This window comes from Pelophylax lessonae (genome assembly GCF_965119305.1).
Source record: "Pelophylax lessonae genome assembly, chromosome: 7".
NCBI lineage: Eukaryota > Metazoa > Chordata > Amphibia > Anura > Ranidae > Pelophylax > Pelophylax lessonae.
In genome coordinates, this window is record NC_138774.1 from 67,504,110 (window position 1) to 67,516,548 (window position 12,439).

The 12,439-nt window shown below is 43.3% G+C and overlaps 1 protein-coding gene across 1 annotated transcript in view; it reads left to right on the plus strand.

Annotated features, from left to right (window-relative positions):
* Positions 1-234: 234 nt before the first annotated feature.
* The window catches only part of LOC309559471 (cytochrome P450 2C8-like), an 80,837-nt gene continuing 68,632 nt past the window's right edge, over positions 235-12,439 (plus strand). The window contains exon 1 of the mRNA XM_082262743.1: positions 235-256. The gene's annotated coding sequence lies outside the window, so the exon portion shown is untranslated. The remainder of the gene's footprint in view (positions 257-12,439) is intronic.

Here is a 12,439-nt window from a genome sequence, read left to right on the forward strand (position 1 = left end):
CGCTTTCTAATAACTAAACTCGACTTAACAGATCTAAAACAGTGACCACATGCCCCTCCACCGCATGTGTCCAGCTGCAGGCACACAATTCCAGTGTTAGGGGAGGGAAAGGGAGCAGATTACAGAATACTGATTGTCTGGCTGAAGACCTTTATACAGTGGGGGAGGTCCAGTTGCGCAGAGAGATATCTTGAAAACAGGTTATTTTAGTCAAAGCCAGCAGCCAAGGCGAGCAGATTTGAGTGGAAAATATCAGGTATGTACGGTAGGAATGAAAAATCTGATTTGGGTGAATGTTTGCCTGTCCTTAACTTCTATGATAGATACGGTACAAATGTTGGTTTGTCCTGTGAATTGTTTTTCTAGGTGCAGCTCAGAGAAGTTGTAGATGGGATTCAATTGTAACACTATACACCATAGGGAAGCTGGCAGTCATAAAGCAAAATACCTGCATGCCTCAGACAGAAGCCTTTGTTCTTGACCCGGGGTCAAAACAAATATCCCACTATGCTTTAACATGTTTCTCCAGAACATTCCCCAATGTCCTGAAGATACAAACCTTAACGCCCAAGCAACTTTCTCATGTGTCCGTATAACTGTACATAATACCGTATATTGTTCAGGACAGACTGGGCTTTCCTATGGCGAGAAATGTTAACCACTTCCCGACCACCCGCCGCTAGGGTGACCACTTTTCCAAACTGCCATTCAGGGACACCCCCCCCCCCCGACAACTCCCCCGCCCAAAAAAAAAGACCACTATAACTGTATAGGAATATTCACCTAAAATGGAAATTTAGCGAAGAGATTCAAAGGGGGTCATGGGACTAAAGTTGAAACATGGCAGTTAAAATAAATATAAACTTATATACATACTTACACTACAAAGACTGTCCTACAGTACCTGTAACCTGCAGTGCCAGTCCAGATCTGCTGCCAGTACCACTACCACAGTATCTGCCTGCCCAGCCATAAACAAATCTCAGGCCATTGAAGTAAAAATGTTATTAATATTGGCTTCTGCTAGGCAAATCGTTTTATTTATTTCTTTCACACATACTTTTTCTGTGCTTTCAAAAATGTGGTAGCAATAGCATTGATCTTCTGCAATGTTGCTGACTTGCTGTGATGGCAACGATCCCAGGTCCAGGACTGTCTGGTGTCAGAGTTTTATTGAGGCACTTTTACTGTGTGGCACTGGCAGCAGCTGCAGACATCCATTAAAAATTTTAACTTACATTTTTTGTCCTCCTCTTAAGCTGATAACCCGGCGGCGGCTGGCCGTTGGAGTTACAGGAGCAGGCTGAGTTGAGCTGAGGCAGCGCCGCACAGTAGATGATCCCGGGCCGGCTCCGGCTGACGTCACCATACACCTCTGCTCACTGCTCTCTCATTGGTTGGCTCGAATTGCAGCCCGCCCAACATGGTACACACAGCCCTGCCCAGCCCAGCCATGAGCCCTTCTCCCTCATCCAGCCGCGGCGGACTGTCGGAGATGATACAGACAGTCCAGACTGGTTTGAGACTCACGGTCGGCGGACATTACGGGACACTGCATTGTCCCGTAATGAGGGTGACCGGGACCCGGGACAGACTCCCCAAAAACGGGACTGTCCTGGGCGATCCGGGACACGTGGTCACCCTACCCGCCGCAGTTTTACTGCGGCAGGTTGGCTCTCCTGTGCAAACCGATGTCGGTCAAGCACAGGAAGCCGGCGGCGCGCTCCCATCCCCACTCGGCAGCGGGGAAACCAATGCATGGGTCAGGTGCCTCCGATTGCCGCCTGACACCCACGAACGCTCCCCGCTGAGAGAGAAGAACAGTCAGCTGTTGTAAACACAGCTGACCGTTCTTCTCCCTGGAATGATCACAGAGCCCATGTGACCCTTCTATATAGAATCACAGGTCTCTATGGTCATTTCAGAAGCCACGCCTCCTCACGGTTAGAATCACTCCCCTAGGCTCACATTTAACGCATTTATCACCCACAGAGTTAACCCCTTCCCTGCCAATGGCATTATTACAGTAACAGTGCATATTTTTAGCACTGACTACTGTAGTAATGTCACTGGTACCCCCCAAAAGTGTAAAAAATGTCAGTTAGGGGTCCGATCTGTCCGCCACAATGTCACAGTCCTACAAAAATTGCAGATCGCTGCCATTACTAGTAAAAAAAAAAAAAAGACATAAATCTTTCCCGTAGTTAGTAGACGCGATAACGTTGGTTTGCGCAAACCAATCAAAATACGCTAAGGCCGCGTTCACACTGGGGCACCGCGACCTCAGAGCGGCCGGCACGGACTTCATAACATTGAAGTCAGTGCAGGTCGCTCCAGGTCGCCCCAAAGAAGCTCCGGACCCTTTTTCTAAGTCGGAGTGACTTGTGTCGCTCCTATTAGACCGGGTCCACAGCTTCTCTATGCCAGGCGACCTACGGCGACCTGTCAGGCGACCAGGTCGCCCCAGTGTGAACGGGGTCTTATTGTGATTTTTTTTGTTTTTTACCAACAATATGTAGCAGACAACAAATTGGCCTAAAATGTTAAAAAATTTAGATTTTTACATTTTTTTTTGAGAATGTCATATAGCAGAATGTGAAAAATATATATATATTTTTTTTTTTTCAAAATTGTCGCCCTTTTTTTGTTTATAGCGCAAAAAAATAAAAAAAATCGCAGAGGTGATCAAATACCACCAAAAGAAAGCTCTATTTATGGGGAAAAATACATCAATTTTCTTTTGGTACAGCATCGCACGACCGCGCAATTCTCCGTTAAAGTAACCCAGTGCCGAATCGCAAAATAGGGCCTGGTCATTAAGGGGGGAAATCCTTCCGGTCTTAGGGCCAGTTCACATTAGTGCGATCACAGAGATCGCATGTAATTCGGAGCGCACTGCTCCTAAATTACATGCAATGTTATGTGCGGTGCAAATTTCAGCCATACAGTCTATCTGGCTGAATTCGCACCGCAATCGCACTAAACACGCACAGGACCCTTTTTTTAATCCGCAGCAGAATCGGATCGCATGGTGGTTCACATGAGTGCAATCCGATTCTGTGCGAACTTGCAGATCGCACTGCGATATGCGATCTCAACTGGGGGTGACGTTAACTTTTAATTGACACCCCCTGCGTATCGCATATGGCAGTGTGAACTGCCAGGGGTGCGGATGCAATGCGGGAACACGCTGAATATTCGCAGCGTTCCCGCATCGCAGAAGTGTGAACTGGGACTTAAAGTGGTTAATGAGTATCTCCTTTTTTTTTTTTCTTTTTTTTTATTATCAAAGGAAAACTGGCCCAAAATAGTAAAAAAGTAATACTTTTCTTAAAATGTAGCTGCATATTTTTATGCCATTACTAAATGTCACCACCAAAAACACCTGCAAAAAACATTCTCCAACTCCTGATGATCACAGGCATACCACATACTGTATGTGTGTGATTTGTTCCGTATTTTTGTCCGTTGCATTTTTTTTTTTCTACCTAAACAGACTGAGGCTCGGTTTACATAATATGTGAATCGAACCAGCATTCAACGAAGCCGGTTCACACAAGTCTGGGGTGACTTTCTGAAAAGTGTCCTGTGCGATTTTAGTTATGGTTTAGGTGCAAATTCAAGTACAAATTTGCACCTGAATCGCACCTGAGCCGGTGAGCAAAACCGCACCGGACTCCGGACTGCAAACAACAGCCAGACATGTGTGAACCTAGCCTAACACTAAATATAAAACCTTTTTTCTTATCTACCATTGTAGCACCCTCCTAGGTAGGTGCTAGTGAGAGAGTATGGTTTTGAGCTCTGTCTGCTTACCAGAAGAGCTGCAGGCAATTCTATATTGCTTTCTGCCTACCAGAGAGCAGGATCTGTTAGTGAAGTCTGCTCAGTGTGCTCAGTATGCGATTCATTGAGTCTAGAAAGTGTTTCACACTGGTCCAATAGGGAGTCATGTTGGACAGTGGGAGGAAACCTGACGAATGGGTGCATAGGCTTTTGATAAAGCCCTGGTGATTGGCAGAGGGCAGGTCATCTCAGTGCATTCTGGGATACTGTATAAAAGCCAGGAGCGCATGTGCTGCAGGGTCTTTGACTGGATAGCAGAGTTCCTGAGGGAGGGGGCAGCTGCCTCCTCCTCTGTAGAGGTGCTATGCGGTCACAGGAGGTCGTCCTGAGGAACAGTTGAGAGGAGCTGAACCCAGAGGTCCAGAAAAGCTGAGGGGAGACACTGGAGACCCTTGGACCACAATATCGTGAGTACAGGGACTTGTGTCAAGGGGCCTAGTCTGAGGGGGGGCCACCCCTGCGTGTAGAATAGTCAGTGGACGGGTTTTAGCAGGTTGAGAGAAAGAGGATCCTAGAGAGAGTGTCCTGAAGATAATGGTCTATTCACAGAGTTGTCTTGGGAGAAGAGACTCAACTATAAATTCATCCATAGTGGCAGGGTGAATCAACAGCCTGGCTGCACCAGAAGATAGAAGTCCTTAACCACTTAAGCCCCGGAGGATTTGGCTGCTAAAAGACCAGGGGGTATTTTGCGATTCGGCACTGCGTGACTTTAACGGACAATTGCGCGGTCGTGCGACGCTGTACCTAAACGAATTTGACGTCTTTTTTTTCCCACAAACAGAGCTTTCTTTTGGTGGTATTTGATCACGTGTGCGATTTTTTTTTTTTGATCATGCGCTATAAACAAAAAAAGAGCGAAAATTTTGCAAAAATAGCAATATTTTTCACATTTTTTTATATGAAATTCCCCAAAAAAAAAAATGTAAAAATCTAAATTTTTTTAAAATTTTCGGCCAATTTGTTTTATGCTACATATGTTTGGTAAAAAAAAAAATCGCAAAAAGCGTATTTTGATTGGTTTGCGCAAAAGTTATCGCGTTTACTAACAAAGGGAAAGATTTTTGTCATTTTTGTTGTTTTTTTTTTAACGCATAATGGCGGCGATCTGCGATTTTTTTTTTTTTTTTTTTTTTTTTTTGCGGTACTGCGACATTGCGGCGGACAGATCGGACCCTTGACTGACATTTTTGAGGTTACCAGTGACATTACTGCAGTAATCAGTGCTATACATATGCACTGTTACTGTAAAATTACACTGGCAGTGAAGGGGTTAACTTTATTTGAGAGGGAGGGGCTGTGTGTGTCCCTAGGGGCGTGATTCTAACTGTGATTGGCTGTGGCTTGAGCTGTAGAAACAGTGATCAACGGTTCTACATAGTAGAACCGTGTGATCACAGTTTCTACACAGGGGAGAATGACAGGCGGCTTGTTTACACTAGCCGCCTGACTTTCTCCCTCTCCCCCGACCATCGCTGAGTGACCGGCGGACATCGGGTCCGCCGGTCACACGCGCGGGGGGGTCCGTGACCACGCGGGAGCGCGCCGCCGGCGGCGCGCGCTCGCTCCCCAGAGCCTCACAGGCTAGTGACGTACCCCTACGTCACTTTGCCTGTGAGGGGCTGACCGCCGCAGTATATCTACTTGCGGCGGTCGGCAAGTGGTTAACATTGTGCATAGTTTAAATTGAGTATCCCACTTTTTCCTTCTCCTATCCCCAAATTATCAAATAAACAAAAACAACCACATTCCCCTGGACTGATTATTGGAGCGAGCTGAAGAGGGAAAAATTGAGAACTTAATTTGCTAGGACTGTGTGCTGGTTACTCAGGGGGACCCGTAAAGTGAATATCTGCCAGTCCTTACGGGGCAGTGCTACACCATACTTGCATTAAAACTGATGAGAACTGATAGGAAAATCACGCAGATTTCACTTGCAGAGACATCAGTTTACATCGGTTTTCATGCACGTGGACATTAGTTTTCATGTGCGTCATTTATGTGTCTATTCACACCAATGTTGATGTCATATCAGTTGTTTTCCGTGCAGAAAACTGCATACACATTGCAGATTCCTGCACAGAAAACATCTGGATGTTATACCAGTGTTGTGGTGTGAACAGGGCACATAGAGAACAATTTTTTATTTTTTTTTGTGCCCTTGCAGAACGCATGCAGAAAAACTGTCGTCTCTGCACCATGGTGTGAACAAGGCCTTGGTGTCAATGTAAGGGTCTGATATGAATTCGGGGAGGGGGGGGGGGGTGGGCACCACACCACATTTTTACTTTTGGTGTGGAGTCCCCCTTAACCACTTCTTAACTGGAAGATTTTCCCCCTTAATGACCAGGTCATATTTTGCGATTCGGCACTGCGTTACTTTAACGGATAATTGCGTGGTTGTGCGATGATGTACCCAAAAGTTGATGTCCTTTTTTCCCCACAAATAGAGCTTTCTTTTGGTGGTATTTGATCACCTGTGCGATTTATATTTTTTGCGCTATAAACAAAAAATGAGCGACAATTCTGAAAAAAAAAAAAAAACAATTTTTCATTTTCTGCTATATACCATTCTCAAAAAAAAAAAAATTAAAAATCTAAATTTTTTAACATTTTAGGCCAATTTGTGTTCTGCTACATATTTTTGGTAAAAAAAAAAAAATTGCAATAAGCGTATTTTGATTGGTTTGCGCAAAAGTTATTGCGTCTATTAACTACAGGAAAGATTTATTTCATTTTTATTTTTATTTTTTTTTACTAGTAATGGTGGCGATTTGCGATTATTTGCGGGACTGCGACATTGTGGCGGACAGATCGGACCCCTATAAACAAATCAAAGATGTGTTGTTCTAGATCATCAATGTATAAATGTGATACATTAAATTCTCATCAAAATTAAAAAATGTCCATGTGATCCAGATAAGTGACAATGGTGATACAGAAGCCCTTTCGGGTAAATCATACAAAAAAGTCAGTGTAAATAAAAAGTACTGTGATCAAATACTTCCAAACACCTCCGTGACTGTGTTGAAATCCACCACCAAAAATGCAAGCCTCTCACCTTACTATCTGACCCAGGAGTCACCCAGGGTCAGAAACAGTGGTCCCCTAAGGGGGTATTAGATAGCCAGCAGGATGGTGTACACAGGAGTATCCAGGATCAAACCAGCTCACAAATCCATAACATAGGGCCAGGTAGAGAAGGAAACAAAACAAACAGAATCTAGTGCTCTCTGTTAAATTGGTAAGGCAGAAGTTTATTCATAAAATAGGGTACTCACAGACCACTATGTGACATAGACCATAGAGCCCTTTCTGAAGTAATCATCGCCCTGAGCGCTGAGGTAATGCGTAAAGGGGGGGGGGGGGGGCAAAGCCTGGCTGCGAACATCACACCCTCTCCTTTCCTGTGGAGACACCGATGTCTGTTATGCTCACTTAGCGGTCTGTGAGTACCCTATTTTATGAATAAACTTCTGCCTTACAAATTTAACAGAGAGCACTAGATTCTGTTTGTTTTGTTTCCTTCTCTACCTGGCCCTATGTTATGGATTTGTGAGCTGGTTTGATCCTGGATACTCCTGTGTACACCATCCTGCTGGCTATCTAATACCCCCTTAGGGGACCGCTGTTTCTGACCCTGGGTGACTCCTGGGTCAGATAGTAATGTGAGAGGCTTGCATTTTTGGTGGTGGATTTCAACAGTCACGGAGGTGTTTGGAAGTATTTGAACACAGCACTTTTTATTTACATGGAGGGCTTCTGTATTACCATTGTCACTTATCTGGATCACATGGACATTTTTTCATTTTGATGAGAATTTATTGTATCACATTTATACATTGATGATCTAGCGCAACACATCTTTGATTTGTTTACTTGAGTTTTGTGTAGTGGGATCACAATTAGTGTTTGCAGCTGATCACAGTATATGCACCTTTGTTTTATTATTGCGCTGATAGTTTCTTTACATTTTGTTTAGATCGGACCCCTAACTGACATTTTTGACACTTTTGGGGGTACCAGTGACATTACTACAGTAATCAGTGTTAAAAATATGCACGGTTAGGCCCCTTTCACACTAGCGGACCGTTCAGATCCACCTGTCAGTTTTTCAGGTGGATCTGAACGAATGCCCCATGCATCTCTATGGGGCATAGGATGTCAGTGGAGAATTGTCCGCTGACATCCGATTCCGATCTGGTCCATCAAATCTGGACAGATGGAAACCCTATTTTCCATCCGTCCAGCGGAACCGATAGGATGGGATCGGATGAGAACGGACAGGCAGTCCGTTCTCATCCGATTCCCCCATAGAGAACAGCAGGGACCTGACAGCTCTGTCTCCGCACACAGCGCGGAGACAGAGCTGCCATCTGCCTGCTCAGTGGGGGATCGGCGGATCGATCCCCCGCTGAGAAAAACGGAGTCCGCCGATGGACTCCCATGTGTGAAATTGGCCTTACTGTAATAATGCCATTGGCAGGGAAGGGGTTAACCCTGTGGGTGATCAAGGGGATAAATGTGAGCCTAGGGGAGTGATTCTAACTGTGGGGGGGCGTGGCTTCTGAAATGTCCATAGAGACATGTGATCCTATATAGAAGGATCACATGGGCTCTATGATCATTCCAGGGAGAAGAACGGCCACTGTGTTTACAACAGCTGACTGTTCTTCTCTCTCAGCGGGGAGCGTTCGCGGGTGTCAGGCGGCAATCGGAGCCACCTGACCCGTGCATCGGCTTCCCCGCTGCCGAGTGGGGGCGGGAGCTCACCCCCTAGCTTCCCGCGCGTGACCGACATAGGTCTAGGAAAGGAATATACTCCGCACTAAGGAAGAAGTGTATAATAGTAGGCTGCAGCCTCCCTCGTATATAACCAGAAAGGCTATGGTATAAACAAAGGAGAAAACAGGAGGGGAATGGCGCTGCCTACAAAAATAGAAAGGTCACTAATCCAATGGATGGGAACGGTGGAAATCGGGGGGAAAGAATGTGTGATTACACAAATATATATAAATAGTGATGGTGAAGATGCTATGGTAACTACAACGTATATCGTGGGCACCTGGAGTGTCTCACGTATGGCTGAAGCAAGCCAATCAGAGCAATGGATCTGATATAGCACACAGTGTACAAAGTGACTAATGCAATAATTGAACTGAGTAATAATTAATAACAGTGGTAATACAATAAATATAATAAATGCACAATAGATAAGCAAAAATACAATAAAGTGCCATGTGCCGTAAATATATAGTGGTAAGTTAATGGAAATGATTGAAGTGCATACATATCAATGAATAAAGTGCATATATATCCGGTGAAAAAATACAACACCTTAAAGTGCTTAGTGGCAAAAGAAATATATGTGTTATCGGAAAATGTATGAGTGGAAAAATATATATAGATGAATAAAATAAGTATTATAACAATATTGACCAGTAAAGTGACGCTGTGCACACATAAATATCAGATAAAGTGACAATGTGCAAGCTAACGGAAACAGTCCATAAAAAGTGTAAACGGATGGTATATCTTCATGTGGCAATCCCAGTAACGACCCTGTGGTGGGTAAAGTGGTGAGGTGCTTGGTGGCCCCTAAGGTAAGTAGCAAACTCACCAGAAATACCCAACCCACACAGGGGTATAGAGTGGGTATACGTAATGCGGTAGTGTAATCCCTCTGGTAGATCCTGGTTCCCTCAAGAGATCCTGATGGATGGATGGACCAGGAGGTTCCTGTAGGGCTCCAGGATACTCTAGGGGTTCCTATCAAGGGCTTCCAGGTGTCCTGTTGGGGTTCCTAGTAGATGGGTCCACACTTGGTAGGTGGGGTTCTACCTTGGATACTCCAGGGGTATCAGTGGTTGTCAGCAGGACGTGGGTTAGGTGGAATAGCCATGTGGAGTAAGGAGAGGAAACATAGTGTAATACTGTAAAGTATGTTTATTTGCACGAACAAGTAAAATCAGGTATTCACAATCTCTCAGTGAATAAAAAGCAATGAACAAAGTCTCCGGAACGCAATGTGTTCCATCCAATAGCCGGAACCGGAAGTGATGTGACGGCGCCGGACGCGTTTCGTCATACAACATCTTCAACAGCATCATTACACTTCCAATCCTCTCCCTTTTGTATGTTGTGGTTCCTAGGCAACGGGTGGCTTTGCAAGCCAGGAAACTAATAGGCCATTTGTGTAATTAACCCTGGAGGCTATACAGTATGTATATAGCGGGCAATGGGATGCGCCAATAAGGGTAGTACACAATGATGTATATCGGGATATATATAAAACGCCCGAACAATGTGCCAATAGTGTTAACCTTACTGAATATGTATTTAGATATAATGCCCATCAAAGGTATATTAAATCAGATTTGAAGATATGTGTCCCGTGCCAACCGGAAACATATTAACACAGACAAGTTAAAATATACGAGAATAATATTATTATGTATCAGGTATATATGAGCATAAAATAAATATAAGAAAATGAACATTATAAAAATAATGAAAATAAAAATAAATATAAATAAAAATAAAAATAACAATTATGTGCAATATGGGAAGTATATGTAATGAATATATAAAGAATAATACGTGATGGATATAAAAGTATATAAATAGTATACAATGGGTGTGTAACATGAGGAATGGAACAATCAGTGTGAAAGTTAAAAAGAGCATATACACCAATAAATGTGCAATTGCACATAAGAAAATGTGAGATAAGGCACAGGTAGAAGGTTGGAATGATGAGAGGAATGCAATGGTAAGAGGATATAAAATATTGTACTAACTTTATGTTAAAGAGTAGTGAGGGAAAAGATCAACTAATTAGGTATGTTGGGAATCTTATAGGGGGTATACATAGTTAAATGTATAACCATACATAAATGAATATAAAAGGTGGTTGAAGAGGATCTACGCAAATTAAGTACACAACCAAAAAATGACAATAAGATATGGCAAGCCATTAAGAAATTGGAGAAGCAGAAGGATATTGTAATCCGCCCTGCGGACAAAGGAGGGGGGGTTAGTTATTTTAAACAAGAGGAACTACAAACAGGAGATGTCGACCCTACTACGAGTAGAAGGTACATATGAGAAACTGAGAGGAAACCCACCAAACAATATAGAAAGAAATCAAAAGATTTTGTCAAAAGAGGGAAAGATATAGATATTCTCAATAAAAAGGAAGCTCAATATCTTGTACCCGACTCTAGCAAAACCCCAGTGATATACTACCTACCGAAAATGCATAAGAAACCACCAGGTAGGCCCATTGTGAGCGGGGTAGACTCACTATTTCCCAGGCTTGGAGAATACTCGGATAGCTACCTTCAACCAGTGGTCAAGATGGGCAGATCCTATTTAAAGGATAGCACAGACCTAATTAAGACACTTAAAGATATTAACTTACAGGAACAGTGCATCTTAGCAACCATTGATGCTAACCCTTTGTATACAAGTATCAGGCAAGATGATGGTCTCAGGGCTGTGGACAAAGCCCTGCATGAGAGGACTAAACTGAAACAGATACAGATTCAATTTATATTCGATGGCCTGAAGCTCACTATTGGAAGCAACCATTTTTGGTACAACCATGAGTATTACTTACAGACCAAAGGGGTAGTGATGGGGGCACGCTATGCACCTAGCGTCGCCAACCTATTTATGGACATGCTGGAGGATGAATTTGTTTACACAAGATATCCCACAACTGACTTTTCACAGACGCTATATAGATGACATTATTATTATTTTTATTATTATTATATGTGAAGGAACAGAAGAGTCTCTACAAAACTTTTTTCGGGAACTTAACAACAACCCATACAGCATCAAATTCACTGGGGACTGGAGTCATGAACAGATTCATTATCTAGATCTATATATCTTCAAAGAAAATAACCGTCTAAAGAGTAAAACTTTCTTTAAACCTATAGATAGAAATGGGTACATACCCACAACTAGCTGCCACCATCCAAGATGGAAGGAAAACATCCTGAAGGGTCAGGAGAAACTGCGACAATATGGAGGATTATGAACTACATTCTATTGTGAAGATTTGAGGAAAAGGGATATGATAAGGGGAAGTTGCTCAAGACTAGAAAACAAGTAAAAGATATTAACAGAGATGACCTCCTATACAAACCAATTAATACGCAATGCAACCGGGCGCATTATTAAGAGGTATTGGCCCATACTCAAATCGGACAAAACTTTGTCTAAGCTGTTACCTTCTAAGCCTAGATTTATTTATAGAAGGGCACCTTCTATAACACAATCAACTAGTACACAAGGGTTTCATTAGATGCAATAGGTGTTTACCATGTAAAACCATCAGGAACCAGCCAAGAAAGACAGTGAAATTTGAATCAAGATGGAGTGGGGAGGAATTCCACATTAAGATGCTGATCACATGCCAGACCACCTATGTGATAGAATGTCCTTGTCGATTACAATACGTGGGTATGACCACTAGGGCTTTATTTGTCAGGATCTAAGAACACATAAACAATATCAAGAAAGGGTTCCCCAAACACAGTCTTTCTAGGCATTTTGCAGAAGCTCACAACAGAGACCACAG